The sequence below is a fragment of the Mustela nigripes genome, chromosome 12, assembly GCF_022355385.1.
Source record: "Mustela nigripes isolate SB6536 chromosome 12, MUSNIG.SB6536, whole genome shotgun sequence".
Lineage (NCBI taxonomy): Eukaryota > Metazoa > Chordata > Mammalia > Carnivora > Mustelidae > Mustela > Mustela nigripes.
Genome location: NC_081568.1, coordinates 108,586,661 through 108,608,464, shown reverse-complemented (window position 1 = coordinate 108,608,464; position 21,804 = coordinate 108,586,661). Strand labels below are relative to the sequence as shown.

General features: G+C 34.0%; 1 pseudogene; it reads right to left on the bottom strand.

Annotated features, from left to right (window-relative positions):
* LOC132027589 (small ribosomal subunit protein uS10-like) overlaps positions 1–21,804 on the bottom strand; it is a 108,352-nt pseudogene that overhangs the window by 10,882 nt on the left and 75,666 nt on the right.

The following is a 21,804-nucleotide window of genomic DNA, read 5'->3' as shown; positions in this document are numbered from 1 at the left end:
CAACAACAACAACAACAAAAAACCCCACAAGACAATATTTTAAGGCTGTCAGCAATATTTTCTAATCTTTTTTTTTTTTTTAGCAAAAACTGTTTTTTAAATTAATAAAAAAACATTAATGAACATTTTCCTTCTGGAAAAGGAAAACCAAATCACAAACTGTTATGGAGTAATTCAAGGCACACTGTTCTGCACAATAGCTTGAAATTTTATCTTTATTGTAGATTATTTGTGTTTCTTTGATTTATTAGGATTTTGACTGGAGGTGGGCAAGAGCAGGAGAGTAGAAAATAATATTTCTCTCCATCATCACAGCAATCTAGAGAAGATGAAGGCAGAAGTCGGGTTCGAAACATCACCATTGAGGGAGATAAACTGGTCCTTGCCATCTGACAGCAGGAGAATGGACAATAAGGCAAGAGAGAGCCAGAAAGACTCACCCTGTAAAGTCTTATCCTTTGTGGTATCCAGGAGAATTTATGGCCCCTGTCTGGTGCTAACATTTTCTTTTCTGAGCTGTAATTTCTTCCTGCTATCTCCAAGCTTTCACTGAAGTTTGGTTAGAGTTACAGCTTGGACTAAGCGGAGTTTTGTAGAATTAAGGGAGAAATCTGCTCCTGTGTTTGGAGTGAAGAATTATGGGCAGACTGATGACAAGCTAAAGGAGCAAGTAACTAGGTGATTTTAGGGCCTAGAGAACAAAGCAGAGCCCTTTTGCTGGTGGCTAGACACTAGAACCCAAGAAGAAACCCAGCTTTCTCTAGCCGCACAGCACAGACTTCCTTAAAAATATCTTCTTTGTTTATGAAAACAGGCTTATTCTTTGGTGGTGGAATAACTAGGGTATATGAGAGTTAATATGTCATAGAATGTAAAATGTGATTGCAGCACTGTAATCAGAATTAATTTTTCCTGCAGGAACAGACAACACACTTCACAGCTCTGATTCTATTGATTCAAAGTAACAATGCCTAATTCATACTTTTTTTCCCTGGTAATATAAGATACATGAGTCTTCTCTGGAAACTCTGAAGTACTATACAAGTATGAGGGATAAGCATTTATGCTGAAAATCACAAATATTCCTACATATTAATATTTTTGTCTAATAAAAAGGTCAGTTTTCTTTTTTATATTTTTCTCTGCATTCACTTAGATGGTTTCTCTATTTCTGCATCATGGAAATCAATAATAACATTTCCATATTGAATGAAAGGACACATGGCCTGGAAATATTTTCTTTTTTTATCAATTGGCTTAAATAAGAAAGAGTTTGCTTATCGCTGCTATAGGGGAAAGAGTTCATCTCCACTAAATCGCCAGGCTAAATAGTGGAGATGTTAATCAGAATTGTACCCAGGCCGTTTTAAAGGTTAAAGTTTGCTCAAAGCCATGAAAATAATTTAAATTAAAAAAATGGAACTTGCTCTTGCCATGTTGCTCTGTATACTTTGAAGACGAAAGCACAAAAATGTTCATTTAAAAACATTATTGAATTATCAAAATGCAATGCAAAAATATGATATTTAAGTAGAAAAGGTCAGATTAAAAAACACAAGAGTCTCAAAAACTTGAAATGTCAAGATTCTGGGGAAAACTACAAAATAATTTTTAAGCTTACTATTTGATTCAGTGAAGTTATTTCTTGTGAAGTGAAAGGGAAATGCAGTGTAGCACAGTGATATGGCCCTTCATAAAAGGTATGAGTGATAATTTCTCTCTAGGGAGTAATATTTGCAGGCCTGGGAGTTGGAAGCCATGTTTAAAGGTATTACTTTTAATAATAAATGTTACTGCTATGGTAATAGTGGATTTTCTCCCTAGTAATCTGGCATCTGTGGAATTTTAAATGCTAGGAGAACTATGAAAGTGTATGTAAATATACCTGTAACTTCTTAATATCTTTCTTTCTTCTTTTGAATCTTAAGTGAATTGTAGAAGGAATCATAAGTTCAGCAACATAAAAAATGGAACAGAATAAGAGAAGTCCAAAAAAATAACTTTGCAAATATCAAACATTTATCTCAGTTGTAGATAACTTTATTGGCAAATTAAGCCATTGATTCTTGCTGGTACTAATGGATAGACTTGATTTCTAAAACTTTATATTCTTCAGAAATTGTGAGGTTCTCTGTTCAGCTTTTGAATGATGCCTTGGCCCTTTTGCAACTTATAGTCTGCTTCTATGTAGATTATAGGGTACCCAGGATTCAATATTTTGATTTAATTCGGGATTCGGGACAGCATCAAAATTCAATGAAAAAGGAGACAGCAAATGAGAACAAAATTGTGACAAGAGGTTTTTTGGCTCTTTTATTGGAAGGGGGTCCTTTCCCCCCTAAGATTTCCAGGAAGGGATAAAATTATTTGTGGGAAAGGAACATAGTTTGCACCAGGAGAGGGCTTTATTCCTTCTTACTTCCCTGGTATGATTTATAGAACACCAGACCAACCAAAAATACTGCCAGAAACTTTACAAAACTCCTTTCTTTATGTTAAAACAAGGAAAAGCTTTAATATGCATTTGTCAAAAATTGGTATCTCAGGTTTAGTGCATAATCTGTATCATTTCCCAAAGAGTGACACAGATACTGTAGAGAAGCTGAAGAAACACTTGATGGCCTACAGGAAAATTGAGGAGAGAAAAATTAAATAGAAAGAAAATTCTACCTAAAGGAAATAAAGTTGTTTTTGGTTTAGGTTTGGTTTGGTTTGGTTTTTTTTTGTTTTGTTTTGTTTTGTTTTGTTTTCTGCTTCACAGTTTCTTCTAGAGCCATCAATAGCCAAAGTTGCCTTAAACTAACAACTGATGTTTCTGGGCTTAGGAAATTTACTTTCTTTCCCTTTTACTTTAAGGAATACTAAGCAAATAAAAATCCAAAAATATTTGTTCAAGTGGAAGAATGATAGTACTGCAGACAGAGTTTGAATATGAAATGCAATCGTCTTCTCCCCTCTTGAGAATATCACCATGTTTAAAATAGTGTGACTCTGGTGTTGTAGGGAGAGAAGTCTCATATTGGGCAACCTTTGGTTTAGAAATAGGGATTCAGTATGCTGGATTTTCCCTTCCTTCCAAGAAAGTAAAAAAAAAAATGTTTTCCTTTGCAGGAGTGTTTTGTCACCACTTGAAATTGTCCCTTCCCATCTTGTTCACCAGCACCACCATTCTCATTCTCCTGATAAATGCTCTTCTTGATTTTTAAAATCCTTATATTTCACTCCCTTCCTTTCAAAAGCTTTCCTTGGCTTTCCCTTCTGCAGCCTGGTTAGCAGGTCCTTCCTGAGTCTTCTCAGGTTTCCCAGTGGACTGTGAACTACATAAGGGTAACTATTCTGTTTTTAAATTATGTATACTCAACACCAGAAATTGTGGCCAACATGCTAAATGTAGGAGCAAGATCGGATATATAAATAAAGGAATCAATGAATATGCTTTTGACTTTTTCCCCCCTCACAGATTCCTTTTATTCTTCAAGACCTAGTTTTAATTTCCTTCATAGGCAATTTCCTCCTATGGCACTTTACACAGCTCTACCTTTACTTGTTCTATCCCATAACGGTGTGAATTGACTGAATTCCCACTGAATTAGACTTCCTCGTGCCGCACACCCAGTCCCAGGTGTCTAGTAGTAGCACATAGTTGGCGTTCCACATGTGCTTAAAAGAATGAGCATGGGTAGCACAAATGAAAATCGTGCACCCAAAAGTTCTTTTTCAACTGATGCCTTATATACAATTTACTTAGAAATAAGAATTCACAACTAATGAGCTTAGGAGAATGTTGTAGATGAGAAGAAGCTTTGCTTGGGGTGTGTTAAAATCTGGTGTGATGGTGCTTACCTAATTCTGTTTGTAATGCTCTAAATTTTGTGTTGTATCTTTTGAAATTATGGAATTAGGTGTACACCAAATTGGAATCATTACACATTTCTGGTGGGGAAAAAAAAGTGCATCATCCTATGGTGATCCCTATAAGTCAAAGTCCAGTCAGGAAAACAGAAACCATAAGAAATGGTTCAAACAGAGGGAATATAAAACCCAGAATTAACCTCCATGGGAGAGTTGAGGGGCCAACAAGAGGTGTTGAGACAGCCTAGGAATTAGCAACAGAAGGAAGCCTCTATCATACTTAAACTGTGGGGAAGAAGGCAGGAGAGGTAGGTACTGAGTCCAGGAGCCAAGGTGGATCTGCCCAGCCTAAACTTCAACTACAGGGTAAAGAGGGCCATTAGGGGACACACAGAGAGAGGGGTTTCAACACTCTGACTTCCCTTCCTGTCCACCTCTTTCCTTCCTGCCAATGCCACCATTTGATCAGGTGACACAGAGCCTGATATAGACCAAAACCCTGTATCAATGGGCACAGCCAAGGAGAGTGAGGAGTGGGTCCAAGCGAAAACAGGCCAGATTCAAGTGCATCCTCCTTATTTCTAGTGAAAAATGTAAAGCGTATATTATCAGTATTAAATCTCTCCTTTGGTAAGTTTTTTTTTTCTTTTTTTTTTTTTTGGCATAACTTTTTCTATCATTTTACTTTTATTTTTTTTATTCTGTTTTAATATAGATTTTGCTAAACTATACATCACTGGAATTGTATATTTTATTCTTCCAAAATTTTTTTGTAACTAGGACATTTTTATTTTTTTACAATATTTGAATGTATTTATATCATTACTTTTATGTACTTCCTGTATACTCTGCATTTCTGTGCATTTGTTTTCTCTGTTTCTGCCTTCTTTTACATTGAATAATTTTAACATGCTATAGTTTTCCTCAACTACATTGGTAGTTATATATTCTATTCATTTATTGATTTTTATTTTATTTTTAAGAATTCTTTTTTTAGAATTATGTTTTAGTTTGTAAATGTACATTGCAATATTGGTTTCTGGAGTAGAATTCAGTGATTTATCAAGTACATATAACACACAGTGCTCATCACGAATATGATCTTTAATACCCATTCCCCATCTAGCCCATCCCCAACCCCCCTCTCTCCATCTACCATCAGTTTCTTCTCTATCATTTAGAGTCTCTTTATGGTTTGTTTCCCTCTCTTCTTTTTCTCTTTTCCCCCTTCCTTTATGTTCATCTGTTTTAAAAGTTCAGAATGTAAATGTTAATTTACCGTTTAAGCTTTGCCCCTTTTATAATGTTCAAAATCTAAAGTCATTTGTCCTTTAAGCTTCACCCCTGAAATAGAAGGAACTTAATTTCAGTTGCAATCCCTTTTGATTTATATACTAGTTATTACAGATGTGAGTTTTACATTATATTTAATCCTATATGGTATTATTACTTTTGTTTAGTCAATATTTGTTTAGATGTGCCTACATATTCCCCAATGCCTTTCTGCTCTTCATTGCTTTAGAAGTCTCAGACCAAGTTTCATTTTTTCTGAACATTCTATACAGTTTTTTATTCTCTTAATGAAATCTGTTGATGGCATGCCTGGATAGTTAAAAGTCTACATTTAATTCATATTTCTACACTTACTCATAAAAATGTTCTTTTCCTCAGGCACCTTCTCCCTCTCCCGCTCTGCTCACTCCCTACAATCATTTATTAGTGGAGCAGAAACTAAAGTAATGATTACTGTCATATCTTGCAAAATGCATCTCATAAATCATCTTTTTTTTTTCAACTTAGTGCTTTCTATTGATGATTGGTTTGTATTAGGCTTTATTTTCCCCCCATATGGGAGGTAAATAGGACCATTAAGAAAAAAGAATTTAGTAGCCCTTATAATTTCAAATCACCAGGGAGGAAAAAAAAGTGGTCCATCTCTATCATTATTTGAGCCTTAGCTGGTGTGAAATCACAGAATAGAACATTTCACTTAAACACAGGATCTGCTGGGATTTTTACATGACAACCCCCAGGACAGAATTGGAAGTTCCACTTGAGTGAGCAGTTAAATACACTGAATCTTTCTAGGTAATTATAGTTGTTGCTATGACTGTGTCTGAGAATAGGTTATAAGGGATAATTTGGGGATTCTGTGTATTGTCATTTTATATACTCGTAATGTAGTCTACCACTAACTGAATTATGCTTCACAGTTGTGCCTTTTATCTCTCCAGAGAACACATAACAACAAAGTCTGGAGAGGCAAGGCTACAAGATGATTTCAAGTATTAGAGCTCCTCTAATCTGGCAGATTTTACTTGGGAGATGGTGTCCGTCTAATAAAAACAGTAAAAGAAAATGTACCCATTACCCTTTATTCTCCTCCACTCTCCTTTAGTGTTTACAAAATGGAAGGGATAATTTAGTGAAAAGGATACTTTTCATCTTCAGGTAGTTTGGCTGGAGGAGCACAAAAACCATTCGAAGAGATTTTTTAAAAAATCAGATTATACTCTGACATTGGGAGTTTAAAAACAAAGTGTTTATAAGGCAATATATTGGTTCTTAAAAGAGTGATAAAGATAATTTCTCTAAGTATAAATTGATATTTATTCACATACATTTTTAATGATATTGAATTCATATAGATTTAGATACTATAAATACTGTAATATATTTAATTTACTTGTCAAAATGTACTAAGATAAAGAACATATAAGTTATGTATTTTAAATTTCATACTTTTTATATGACAAATATATACTTTATTTATTTATGTATTCATTCTTATTTATTTATTTTTATTGTATTATGCTAGTCACCATATGGTACATCATTAGTTTTTGATGTAGTGTTCCATAATTCATTGTTTGCATGTAACACCCAGTGCTCCATATAATCCATGCCCTCCTTAATACCCATCTAAATATCAATACAAATTTTTATTTTTAATCTATATTTTGTGGTTTATTCAGTTCTTCAATAAATTATATGATCAAAAAGGTACATTTGGAAGAAAAGGATAAATTATGGACTACAAAGATGGCAGCTGTAATCTTCCCTTTTCATGCTCTGACATGTGGCAGAAAGGGTTAGACATCTAATATATTTAAACAAGAAACGAATGTATTTTCATACCAATAATATGACACTTCTATCATCCTTTGACCTTCATTTTCCATCAATGTCAAAGTTAGCTTTAAGGGAATCTGGTAATAAAATGGCTTATAATTTACTGCTCCCTCAATTGTTTATGTGTATTTTTCTCTTTTGTAGTACCTTGATAGAGTTAGTGTGTCAGGGTCCATATCCATGCAGTGATGCTCTTTAAAGATGTGACTGGGGATATCACGTTAGGTAGCAGTAAGAGTCTCACTAACTGTGGGTCATATTTTTAGTTAGGTTGAAAATAGAGATCTGCCATGTGGAAGTACCCTAAATAGCCCTGTCAAGACTCATTTTCCTATGGTTTTTAACTTTAGAGGCCACTTACCACTTAATACCTTCAAGTCATAGCTTCAAGTTCATTGGTATTATAACTGAAAAACTTTAAGTGAGATATCTTGCTATCTGATCTGTTGTATATCCCAACATTTCTTCAAACCCCTAAATAGCTTTATATTTTTCCCAAAATTATGTTTTCATATAGATTTTTAAATATCAATGCAAATATTGAAGCTAGGAAAACATAAAAATGTCAAAAGTACATAATTTAGCTTTCTTTCTCAATTTATGTAACAATAGGAATAATAATTTTTCCTGTCCTTATTAGTTGCAAAGTTGACTGATCATAAAACAGCAATTTTGAACCTTGTATATCCACTATATCAGATAAAGCTAAGTGCCTCACTCATAATTTTTACAGGGTAGATACATTTCTTTAATTCAGCAGGTGTGCACTTTTGATGAAATGTGCAGAAAGCCTTGTATGAATTTTTAAAATGCTACTTTTCACTTAAAAATACTCCTTTTTACTTCTGTAGATTAATTTTTTAGTAATTCTATTTCATTTATATGTAAATGTTTTCTTTAATATTGGTCATTTTACAGTTGTGATAACTATTCATAATCACCCCCATTATCACTGTTCTCTCAAAAAAGTTAACTGAGTTTAGTGGAGCAAGATTTTTCAGAATATTGGGGTTCTGCAAAATTTGTGCCCTCTATATATTACTTCTATCATCATTCATAAATTGTGGTAGGTTCCAAACTAAACTCCCACCTTTCTGAAAATGTTACTGCTTTTGGCACATTCAAAAAAGTATTTCAAATTCATTTAAAGGTTGTCCTTCAGGATACAATGTGATCTATTTGTCTCCCAGGCAAAATCTCCTTGTTTTTTCTACATAATGAATGTTCAGACATATGGTGGTCCTGTTAAGTGACAACTATGTTCAATTTCAGCTTTTATCTGTCATTCACATATATGTTTGTTGGGGCTTTGCGACCATATTTGTAAGTTTGTCAGAAAAATGAGTGCAAATGAAGTTTACATAAGATTATAGGAAAAAGGAATGCACAAGAATATTTTTATCTCAAATTTTGTTGCAGTAAGCTGTCATCAACATATGAGAAGCACATTTTTACATTTTCCTATCCCACTTTGTTTTCCTCCTTTAATATCTTTACCTCCGTCCAGATTTCCTTGTCAAGATGAAAAGAACATTTTGTAATATTTATAATGGGTGGCTTATTTGTCCAGTTTGAGATGACCAACAATCTTGAAGCAATTTCGCAGAGAATAGGTGTTGTGGCATTCCTTTTTCAATCATTTAGAAATGACTTTAAGATCAGGATCACAAAAAGTGTCTCAGAATAGTTGTCCATTTCTTGATAATATTAACCAATTTTCTAGAATATTCTTATGCTCTAAAAAGAAGTTAAACTTTTAAAAATAGCAACATGGGGGCTTAAGTGGGTAGGAGAAGAATAAATGAAAAAAGATGGGATTGGGAGGGAGACAAACCATAAGTGACTCTTAATCTCACAAAACAAACTGAGGGTTGCTGGGGGGGGGGGGTTGGGGAGAAGGGGGTGGGATTATGGACATTGGGGAGGGTATGTGCTTTGGTGAGTGCTGTGAAGTGTGTAAACCTGGTGATTCACAGACCTGTACCCCTGGGGATAAAAATATATGTTTATAAAAAATAAAAAATTAAAAAATTAAAAAAATAGGAATGAATATATTAATTTTGTCTAAGTTATATGGCAGCACAAATAAACTTCTCCCACATCTCAGTGGTTTACAACATCCAAAATTTATTTCTCCCTCAAGTAACATGCCCAGCATGTGTCATCTGTGGTCCTGCTCCCTGACTTCATGTCTTCACTTTGACACTTAGATGGGAGAAGAAGTTCTACCACCAGTCTTGTGGCAGAGGGAAAACATCATGTGAAGCACATGTCAGTTCTTTAAACTTGCACCCAGAAGGGGCACCTATCATTCCCTTTCATTTTTTCTCACTAAAGCAAACCACAGTCGTACCAACTGCTACAGAGAATATTCTTTTCTATATGGTTTTGCAGTTGTGAAATAGTTTTATTTCAGTTATGTGATCAGAAATTTCTTAATAAAGCTTTACCATTTTCAGCAGAAAAACAATAATGTTAGTTCAAACCCAAATGGTCTAGTAGAGAAATTTTAGATTATTTGACAATCAGTCAATAAATATCTGATGAATGAATGAGTGCATAAATATCAAGCCAATTACATTTCTTCAGAATATCATGTCAAAAGGAAAAAATTCTGGGGGTTGTGCTCTGTGCTCCCTGCCTCCCTGTCTCCTTCCTTCCCTCCCTCTTGTTCTCACTCACACTCATGTCCTACTTCTTTTTCTCTTGTTCTCAATCTCACATTCATGTCCTACTTTTTTTTTAAGATTTTATTTTTTTTGTTTTTTTTTTATTTATTTTTTATTTATTTTCAGCATAACAGTATTATTTTTGCACCACACCCAGTGCTCCATGCAATGCGTGCCCTCTCTAATACCCACCACCTGGTACCCCCACCTCCCACCCCCCCCCCCGGCCCCTTCAAAATGCTCAGATTGTTTTTCAGGGTCCATAGTCTCTCATGGTTCACCTCCCCTTCCAATTTCCCCCAACTTCCTTCTCCTTTTATTTATTTATTTGACAGAAAGAGAGAGAGAGCAAGAGAGGAAACCCAAGCAGGGGGAGAGAAAGAGGGAGAAGCAGGCTTCCCACGAGTAAGGAAGCCTGATGTGGGGGCTTGATCCCAGGACCCTTGGATAATACCCTGAGTGGAAGGCAGATGCCTAATGACTGAGCCACGCAGGCACCCCACCCTCATGTCCTATTATGGAAAATTCTAAATAGGCTGGGATTCATAATAAATACAGGAGTGTTAATGAATATACAAAAATCAGTATTCCCAATGAACCAAGAGTATAAATTATATACCTATTCTAACAAAGCCAAAGCCTTTGAGATTTATAATACGTTTCTAAGTTATATTGGTTTCTAGGTATTTAATGTTTTGGTGGCTTCTAGAAGTTAAATGAAATCTCTGATTACTCATATGTTTTTACTACCCTCTCATGCTCAGCAAATGTTCTTCCTGAGTTTACTTTCTGTGATCATAAATAACCAATGCAGTCTTCTTTCTTTATTTGACTACTGAAGGTATTCCATGGCAATCTTGATTTATAAAAATCAGTGTTATATTATAAATGAATGCATACACTAACAATAATTCATTGAAGCTAATTGTGTTGAAACATTTCCAGCATATTTCTTCCTGTTTATCCCAAGCTCTTTTTTTAAGGTTTGTGCTTCTCAGGTTTTAAACCCCTCTCCCTGTCCCCTTTTCTCTCTAGAGCCTCCTTCTCTAATACCTTGCCAAGAATAGATGACTCTCATCTTTTTAATAATTGAGTGTGCCCCAACAGTTTCTTCTAATTATTTTGTTTTCTTCTTTCAAATTGCTGTCATACATTGGGGAGGGTATGTGCTTTGGTGAGTGCTATGAAGTGTGTAAACCTGGGAATTCACAGACCTGTACCCCTAGGGATAAAAATATATTATATGTTTATAAAAAAATAAAAATTAAAAAATTGCTATCATAGAATAATTATGAAATAATTCAGGGTTCTATATTAAAGACTGGAAGATTAATAATCTATCAAAAGTACAGTATATGGATTATGGGGTAGAAAACTTGTACCAGTGTGTGGACTTAAGATTTTATCATGGACAGAAGCCTATAGGGTTAAGGCTCAGCAACAATGCCGGTGATTTGTTACAAAATATTTTATAGTTGAGTGGTACAATTGAAAATGATGAGACAGGGGCGCCTGGGTGGCTCAGTGGGTTAAAGCCTCTGCCTTCAGCTCAGGTCATGATCTCAGGGTCCTGGGATCGAGCCCCACATGGGGCTCTCTGCTCAGCAAGAGCCTGCTTCCTCCTCTCTCTCTCTCTCTCTGCCTGCTTCTCTGCCTACTTGTGACTCTCTGTCAAATAAATAAACAAAATCTTTAAAAAAAAAAAAAGAAAATGATGAGACATTCATGGGTTTTAATCATAGGTAATCATTAATGAGTATTAAATATGTGGTATTCTGAAACATGAGTAATCCCAAATCATTTTGTTACCTAGGAATTTCTTTTTCTTTTCAGAAACTGAAAATACATCAGAATAATGACAATCTCACTTGCCATCTTAAATATCTAAATTCTATTATAAAATAGTATTTTATGACTAGTCCTTTTTATTTAATATTATTTTGTTATATCAAGATGAGGAATTTAGGAATAACTAAACATTGAGCTATTAGTCTACTGCATTAAGGATAAATTGGTCATAAACTTCATTTATTTATATTCACATGATTAGTAGTATACAGAACTTGGGGGCTTAGAAGGCAGCTTTCATTGTCTTTATTGGACACAATAAAATCTATTCATGTTTCAAAGTTTGACCTGTAAGGCTGGGACAACAGTGCCTCACTCACCTATTCCAAGTCCTGGGCATAACACCAAAACAAAACAAAATGAATAAAAACCTTACATAATCAAGATGAAAGGTGTTGATACATTTTGAAAAATTGAATTTAATGCAAAGACACCCATGATTGATAGAATATCAAAAGTTTAAATAAAGACAGGATCAATAGAGTAAGTCATAGGAAGGAGTTTTAAAACTGTATAAGGTGAGTTTTGGGCAGCCTGTAGACTAAATTTTATGAAAACATGTAAGTGTATATATTTACATTTTGTCTTGCAAAATAGTTTGTAGGTCCATTCACATTTACAGGGTACCGCCTCCTCCGGAAAAGCTTAAAAACGACTTATCTTTGTGCTGTTATTTATAGGAGCATCAAATATGAAAGTAAGTCAGGGCAGAAAGTGTCAAAGCAGGAGTACAATTCTTGCTCAGGATCTAAAATTTACCAGCAATGCTACTAAATGTTGGGAAGGAAAGTGTAGATATGAAACATGAGCTCTAAAGCAAGGAAGTAAGGATTTTCATCTTGAACTTACCACTAACTAGCTCTGTGACTTTGGGAAAGTTAGTTAATCTTTCTGTGCCTCCATTTCTTCCATTGTAAAATGAGTACAATTATAGTGTCTATCTCATAAGGTTTCTCTGCGGTTTAAGTAAGGGAATATCTGTAAAGCCATGAAGTGCCTGACATACTATATACATTATTTGAGTGTTTTAGTTGCAGTTGCTGTCATTATTATTTAAGGAAGGAAGTATGCTGTGCAATTTAATGGTTTTCACAAAATTCTATGAAAAATTACTAAGCCCACTTCTTGAAGAACAAAATATTTTAAACCCTTATAATGACTTAGCAACATTACATGCAGTTCAAAAGTAGTGCCAATGATTAACATTGATGTAGAGAACAGTAGTAAACTACATCTTTTTTTATATATTTTAATTTAGATTTCATTAATCAGTCTGGACTTTACCCTAATTATGTCAAATTAGAAGTCTATGTTATTTAAGAAATTCATATATATATATGAACATATATATATATGTGTATATATATACACATTGTACCCATACACCATGAATTTCTTAAATCATATATATATATGAATATATATATTCTAAAGCTGCCCAAAAGCTCACCTTATAGAATACATACACCATGAATATATATTGTGGTAACTAACAAGGACAAAATATATAATTGAGAAAATTCAAGTTCTTTCAGTAGTTCAGACACAAATATATAATTGTCTCCATTGTGAAACCACTGATCTAACAATTGCGGTAAAGTATATACTGAGAACATTTTCTTTTCACAAGGTTATGAGTGGAAAAGTTACCTAACAAGGAATGACTACTTGCTATTACTGAATAATTTTAGTATATTAACCAAAATGTATTAATGCTAACCTTTGCACTGTGAAATCACTGTCTATTCTTTGTGACCTGAAGTTATCCTGTTTTAAATCCATTAAATAAAATTATGTGACACTAAGCTTAATTAAATCAGGCCTACCCAGCAGCAGAAATCAGACATATAAACGGAATATTGATCTTCAAGAGGGCTGTTGCCTTACAACTATAATGGAATTAGCCACAGGTATATTTTGCAAGCAATGGTAGGATAATTATCAGTAATAAACCCAGGGCTTGTAGTTAATTAAATTCGTTACAGAAGAGTGTGTCACTAAAATGTTACCATGCACTTAAAACCTATTTTAAAAGAACAAATCATAATCTCCTTATTTGCCTATGTGTGACAAAATAAGTGGATGAAGACACTGGCAACTAATAAGAGCTTTATTTTAATGGCTGCTATCTTAGATTTCTTTTCCATCTCACTATAGCCATGCTGACTAATGACATCAGTAACTGATTATAAAGCATCAGTGATCTTTGCTGAAGACATTTTTGTTATTTCACATAATTTGTTTCCTAAGCCAATCCTAAAGGGCATATTACTTTTTCTTTTTCCTGATCCTTCATTTTCCAACATAAACATTTCCATTAGCTAAATATCATTTGTCTCAATCATAATTTATTTTTTTAGAATTAATATCTACTTGAAAGTGACAAAGATCTTAGAAAAACACATTAATTGCTTAATTTATTTACTCTGTAGAAAGTGCACATATGGTTGCTTACCTTTTAGTTTCTAAGGCTAAACCACAGTTGCTGCAGTTCATTAATATCTACTGTGCCAGTACTCATCACTTTTTACTAACTTAAAAAAAATTAAACACTGAAAAGCCTCTCTAGTAATACAATAGCTCACTTTTAAAAGCTATTCCCCCATTAGCAATGGACCACATGAATTGACGAGGGTTTCCTTTCATTGTTTCTTCGGTTTAGCTTTGCATTCCCTGACCACTTTCCAAAGTAATACATCTGTGAATTTTTTAATAATTCGCAATGACTTGTTGCTTCACCTTTGTCCCTCAGCAGTTTCCACAGTAGGGATGTCTGTCTCTGATGCTTTCAATTTAGCAATTACGAATATAGTTAAACTACGTATAACGTATTCCTAAAATATGCAGTGTCCATGATTGCTGTGTATAATTGTGCTTATTATGTATTGGACAGTTCGTTCTGGAATTAATCAATTAATTAATTCCAGAAGAGGCCCCTGGATAGTTTTTGTTTTGAATGGTAGTGAGATTTCATGCACAGCAACCTCCAGTCACTTATTTTTTAATTTTTTTTTTTAGTTTTTATCTCTATAATTTGAAATAGTCATTCCTCATTCTTTATGAATTTGTATTTGCAAATTCATCCACTCATATTTTACTGTGTGTATTTAAAGTGTACATCCTGATGATTTGATATCTGTATACACTCTGAAGTAATCACCACACTGAAGATATTTAACATTTCCATCACCTCACATAGTTAACTTCTTGTGTATGACTGTGTGGTGAGATCACTTAGGATTTACCCTCTAAAGATAGTTCAAGTACACTCTACAATATTGTTATGTATAGATCTACAGGACTTATTCTTGCCTAGCTAAAACTTTGTATCTCTTAACTAACATCTCCCCATAGGCTCTGGTAATCACCATTTTTCTCTTTTTAACATTATTTGCAACCTCAAAATCAAGACTTCCAGTTCTTGGTCATTTGTGGACATGCACAGAGTAACAAAGGCTTTGAGTCCTCAAATGCACATTCCCAGCTAAGGTTGAGCAAGGCAACACTCTGCCCTCCTGTTTGAGCTCTCATACTTGAGTGTCATTTTCATGGTCTATTTAGTGCCATGTGTTTTTTTGGTTTTGGCACTTTTGTACTTTTCTCTAGTGATTTTGTTGTTTAAACTGCCCCCAAGTGTAGTGTGCTGAAGTACTGTCTAGTGTTCCTAAGCACAAGAATGTCATGATGTGCCTTAGAGAGAAAATATGTTGTGTTAGATTAGCTTGGCTCAGGCATGAGTTATAGTGCTAGTGAGTTCAGTGGTAATCAACATTGTGGTATATTGAAAAAAAAAAAAAAAGAGAGAGAAAGTTTCGCTAATCTGTATGTGAAGCTGCACTGGGAAGTAACGTCTTTAGTTACACATAACATCAATTGTGCGTGATGAAGGTATGAAAAAGATGGAAAAGTGGCTACATTTGTAGATTCATGAAATGATGACTGAATAGGAAATGTAATATACAACATTGTTGTGAAGCTAAAAGACAAGGAAATTCATGGCTGCATTACCCTGCATCAAGAAATTGTTAAACACTTCTAAGCTAGGTTTTTTTGTTGTTGTTGTTTTTGTGTGTGTGTTTGTTTTTTTTTTTTTTTTTTTTTTGGTAAATACTTTATATAATTAATTATTTTAAAGGACTACACATGAAATAAGGTGTATTTAAACAGGAACATACATAAAATAAGCTTATGTATTAATCACTTGTGAAATGTGAGTGGAAGGTCACAGGAGCGTAACCTGTATTTTCTCCAGAGGCATTGGTTCACTACTTGCTTATTTAGAGCTCAGAGTGACTTTTATAGAACGTAACTATCAGGAACAATGACAATTGAGTGTAATTATAGATTCACAAGAAGTTGCAATGATAATACAAAGAGGGACTTCACCCAGTTTCCCCCCAATCGTTACATTTTATATTTATATAACTAGAATACAATATCAAAATCAAGAGGTTGGCATTGGTACAATGTGTGTTTATAGTTCTGTGTCACTTTTTTTTTTTTAAGATTCTATTCATTTACCTGACAGACAGAGATCACAAGCAGGAAGAGAGGCAGGCAGAGAGAGAGGAGGAATCAGGCTCCCCGCTGAGCAGAGACTCGATCCCAGGACCCCGAGACCACGACCCGAGCCTAAGGCAGCGGCTTAACCCACTGAGCCACCCAGGCGCCCCTCACTTTTTTTTTTTTTTTAAGATTTTATTTATGTATTTGACAGAGATTACAAGTAGGCAGAGAGGCAGGTAGAGAGAGAGGGGGAAAGCAGGCTCCCTGCTGAGCAGAAAGCCCGATGCAGGGCTCGATCCCAGGACCCTGGGATCATGACTTGAGCCGAAGGCAGAGGCTTTAACCCACTGAGCCACCCAGGCGCCCCTCTGTGTCACTTTTTATCACATGTATAGATAAGGATGTTGAAGTCTCTCACTTTAATTGGTTTTTTTTCTAATTCTCATTTAAATTTTATCATTTTTCACTGGGTCTTGTATGTACATGATGAATCACTAAATTCTACACCTGAAACTAATATTATACTGTATGTTAACTGGAATTTCTTCTGCCTCTTTTATAAAATACACATTTAAGACTGTGATAGCTTCTTGGTGGATTAACCTTTTAATAGTTATTTAATAGTCCTCTTTCCATAGTATTTGTCTTTTATATGAAGTTTATTTTACCTGACATTAATGTAGCTACTCTTACTTCTTTTGATTTTTGTTTGCATATTAAGTCTTTTTCATCATTTTCTTTCAACCTATAATCATCATTATATTTCAACTGAGTTCCTAAAGACAGCAAATAGTTTAGCCATGCTTCTTTTTAACCACACTGCCAACTACTGTCTTTTAATTTATATTTTTAGATTTTTTATACATAATGTAACTGTTGCTATAAGGCTTACATTTGCCTTTTTATTATTTATTTATTATTACTATTGCCTTATTTATTATTACCTTTTTAAAATTTCACTGCTTTCTTTTTTTTTTTGCATTAATGCAAGTTACTTCAATATTCTTTTTTAGACCTCCATTTTCATTTATATGTAATGTTTTTGAGTATCTCTTTGTGTACCTTTTATTTTTTTTTATTTTTTTTTTTTAAAGATTTTATTTATTTATTTGACAGAGAGAAATCACAGGTAGATGGAGAGGCAGGCAGAGAGAGAGGGGGGGGGGGGAAGCAGGCTCCCTGCCGAGCAGAGAGCCCGATGCGGGACTCGATCCCAGGACCCTGAGATCATGACCTGAGCCGAAGGCAGCGGCTTAACCCACTGAGCCACCCAGGCGCCCCTCTTTGTGTACCTTTTAAAGTGGTCACTCCAGGAATAACAATATATATATAGAGAGAGAGAATATGTATATTCAATATATATATATAAAACTTATCAAAGCCTGCTGATGTCAGCACTCTAGCAGATGAATTGCAGTGTTGTAACATTACTTTTCTTTACAACTATTTACCCTCCCCCTCTTTTAATATAATTGTCTGAATTATTGTGTCTACATACATTGAAAAATAAGCAAGATGGGATTGCAATTTTTGCTTCAATTTCAAACATAATTTAAAAAACTGTAGAAAGGAAAGCCTTTCATTTTTCCTATTTTTTTCTCTGTTCTGATGTTCATATTTTCTTTCTGTTACCATTTTATTTCTGTTTAGAGAACTTCGTTTAGCCATTATTCCAGGGTATATGTACTTGTGAGAAATTCTCTTAGTTTTCCCGCATCTTAGAAGATCTTGATTTCTTCTTCATTTGTGTTGGATATAGAATTCCACGTTCAGAGTTTGTTTCTTTCATCACTTGAAAAAACATTGTGTCACTTCTTAGGACATGTTCCTTCTGCTGAGAGATCTACCATGTTCTTTCTCCTATAAAAAATGTTATCATTTCTCTCTGGCTATTTTCAAGATTACTTTTTCTTTGTCTTTAATTTTCATAAGTTTGACTGTGTCTTGGTATGACTTTTCTGGGGTGTAATTACTCTATTTGAGGTTTATTTAATCTTCCTAAATTTGATACTTTTTCTATGATTATTTCCACAAATGCTTTTCAACCATTTTCTCTTTTTCCTTATAAAAGGAGGAACTCCAGTGTCATGATTGCCAGACTCTTTGTTATAGTCCCACATGTCCTGGAGACTCTCCTAATTTTTTTTTTCATTTCATTTTCTTGTCATTGTTCACATTGGGTAATATCCATTGTTCAACTTTTAAGTTCACTGATTTTTTTGTGTGTGTCCTTTCCATTCTGCTGTTGAACTCCTTCATTGGTTTTCCTATTGTTTTACACACCTCTAAGTTTCTGTTTGGCTCTTTGTAGTTTTTTTCTTTGCTGAGATGTTTCTTTGCTGAGAATTTCTATTTTTAAATTTTTTTCAAGTGTATTTCATTAATGTAGAAGCATTTTTATGATTCACACCTTAAAATGATTGTCAGGTAAGTCCAACATCTCTGCCATCTTAATGCTGGCATCCGTTGATTATCTTTTCTCATCCAGTTTGAGATCTCCTTTGTTCTAAGTATGATAAGATTTTTTTAATTGGAATTTGGACGTAAGACTCAGGATCTTATTTAAATTTTGTTTCAGCAAGCACTTACAAAAAGTACAGGAGGATATATCTCTCAATCTGTCTACCTGTCTAGCTAGCTAGCTATGGTAAAACACTTCATGTAGTGCTGAAGTATGAACATTTTAATATGTAATCAAATGTTCTTCTATTACCTCTTTTTAAAAGACTGCATGTTATTATAGCAAATAAGTGAACCAAAAATAATTTGTGCAAATACAACTATTTAAGGGTTTGAATATTTATATTTCTGGCTATAAAAGCAGTGTTTTGGTATACATCTTTGGTTCTGATTCTGAGATGGTATAATTCCACTCCACTCCATCTCTCCTATATTCTTTACACAAAATGTAGAGCATCTAGTTAAGTTTTAATTTCAGATAAACAACATTTTTTTTTTAGTAAAAGTGTGCTCCTGACAGTATTTTGGACAAATTTATCATAGCAAAATAGTTGTTGTTTCTTTGAAATTAAAATTTAACTTGACACCATTTATGTTTTTTTTTTTAAATTATAGCAGTGCTGACTATCAAAACCAGAATAGAATATATAAAGCAACTGTCTGAGTGTTCTGAAAAGTAAATGGCAGAAGATAAATTAGGAAAGGAAACCAGGACACAAAGTACAAACAAAAGAGCAGTGCATTTTCTATGTTTTTTCTCCTGTGCATCTTCCATTCCAGACTCAAAAGAAGCCCCTGAAGATTTCCTCACAGAACTCCCTGGTATGATTACTCCAAATTACTATGGGCATCTTAAATTTAAATGACTTCTAAATATGTTATTCTCTGCCTGATAACTGAAGACAGCTACTTAATCGAATTCTCTTTAATATTTCTAAGAATTCTGTTAGAAGCAACAGAAATAGCTTCATTTTCTACATCCTGCTTGAAATGCCTTTCAGCACTTTCAGATGTCTTCCTCATCCCTATTCTCATAGTTGTCACTCTGTCATTCTTTGTGGGTGAGAAAATGTCCCTAATGTTATAGGTACCAATGCTTGTAAAACAAACAAACAAACAAACAAAATATCACAATTTCTTTCTTGGGTGTGATGTCATTATGTGATCCTTCGAGATTGCCCTCCAGAGCCAAGCATTAATTTGTCTCCCTTTCCAAAACAAGGTAACATATACCTTAGGGGTTTTCATAAAAGACCTCCTGATTCTTAAGGAAACACTAACAGAGGACTCTGGATAACTCTCCAAAATGATACTTAAGAAAGTTCAAGGAGGGATAACTGAATCATATACATCCACCCTGTGAGCATATACACCCCTCCCTGCGAGAGGAGTGTTGAAGTCGATAAGGTGGTATGAAATATGTCTTTGGCTGTGCTTATCAGTGGCATTACGTCAGCACTGAAAGTCATTCATATCAACCTCAACTCACTAAGCAGAATTGTTATGAATGATATATTTTACCTTGTTTTCCTCTTTATAGGCCAAAACAGTCTGTGCAATAGCTAATACATTCTACTGTACCTAGATTGAAGCATTAGGCCAAGTAGAAAGGTCAATACAGAAATTTAAGAAAACTATGATGGTTTCTGGGCTTTGTTTATCTGGTTGGCTCTAAGACTCTGAGAAGCATGATTGAGGTCAGTACTGAAGACTGGTATTAACCTGCTTCTTGGAGTCCTCTTGATAGTAGCCTTAATTAAATACTATATAAGGCCAATTAAATTAACCTCTGTAACTTGCATTATTCAGAGTGACCAACAGAGGGATGTATCATGAGAAAATTTGACAGAAGCTGAGATATAATTGAAATGAGGGATGGCTATTGCTGGAAACAATTGTCGGTGAGTCTTTTATGTTTTTATATTTTGTGAGCAGAGATATTTTTTCAGAATATCTCTTTAAGAATGCTTATATACTGAACAAAGTGTACTTTGAAGCCTTTGAAGACAAATACAGTGTATTTATCCAGAACAGAGGACAGGTTTACTTATTTCAGGATGATAAACCAGTATCTCCATCCTGGGAGGTATGCTTGTGGTTATTATAAAAATGTGATTTCCCTATCTCTTAGTTTTCCAGCAACAGCACAAACCCAGTGTGTGTGCAGTATCCATCTGGGCTTTTCATGTAATCTCTATGGGATTTGACAGGAAGGGGGAAGAGATGTGAATATAAAGTTCATGCTGATTATGTGTCATGAGGCAAAATCTTGGACACTTCATCATCCTTGACATTGTGAAGAGTTTAGAATGTATACTGTAATCTCTAAAGCAATCAATGGAAAAAAATAAGCACTATTCATAGATACAGTTATAAACTCTATAGATAAAGTAAAATACTAAAAAATATTTAAATAACAAAAATTAAACCTGGAAGAGGAAACAGAGCAACAAAAAAAAAGAGAACAGATAGGAAACAAGTAATGAATGAAAGGGTAGATCTAAACCCAAACATATTATAATTAAATGTAAATGTTCTACAAACCAGTTAAAAGATGGGGATTATTTAGACAAATAAAGGAGAGCCAACTCTAAGCGAGATATACAAGCCCCACTTTAAATATAATGATATAAATAGGTTATATGGCAAAGGATAGAAGAATATGTACTATACAACCATGGAGCAAAAGAAAGCAGTAGAGGCATATTTATATCAAGCAATTTAGACTTTGTAATAGTAGACTTTCCTGGGCATTGCACAATAATAAAAAGGTTATTCCACTAAGAAGATACAGTAATTTAATTATGTATAAACCTAACAATAGACCTACAAAATATATGAAGTAAAAAACTAGTAAAGTTAAAAGAGAAAAGAGCAAACCACAATTGTAGCAAGGAACTTCAATACTGTGCTAAAAGCAATAGATAGAAAAGTAGACAGACTACCAGTAAGGACAGAGATTTGAGAAATATTATCAACTGATTTAAATTCATCAATATTTATATAAGTATTATATCAAATAGAATACATAGTATTTTGAAATGCATGATATTTGTGAAACAAACCTTAGCAAATTATGCTCCCTGACCATACTAAAATTAAGCTAGACATGAATACCAGGAAAATATATGGAAAGTCCCACAATTAGCTGAAAGATCAATAAGACATATAAATAATACATTGATAAAAGGAAGGTCTTAAGGAAAATTAAAAATAGTTCAAAGAGAACAAAATAAAGATACACATACCAAAATGTGTAAGATGCAGCTAAAAGGATCTTGAGGGAACATTTATAATGTTATATGCTTATATTAGAAAATAAGGTCTCATATCAGTA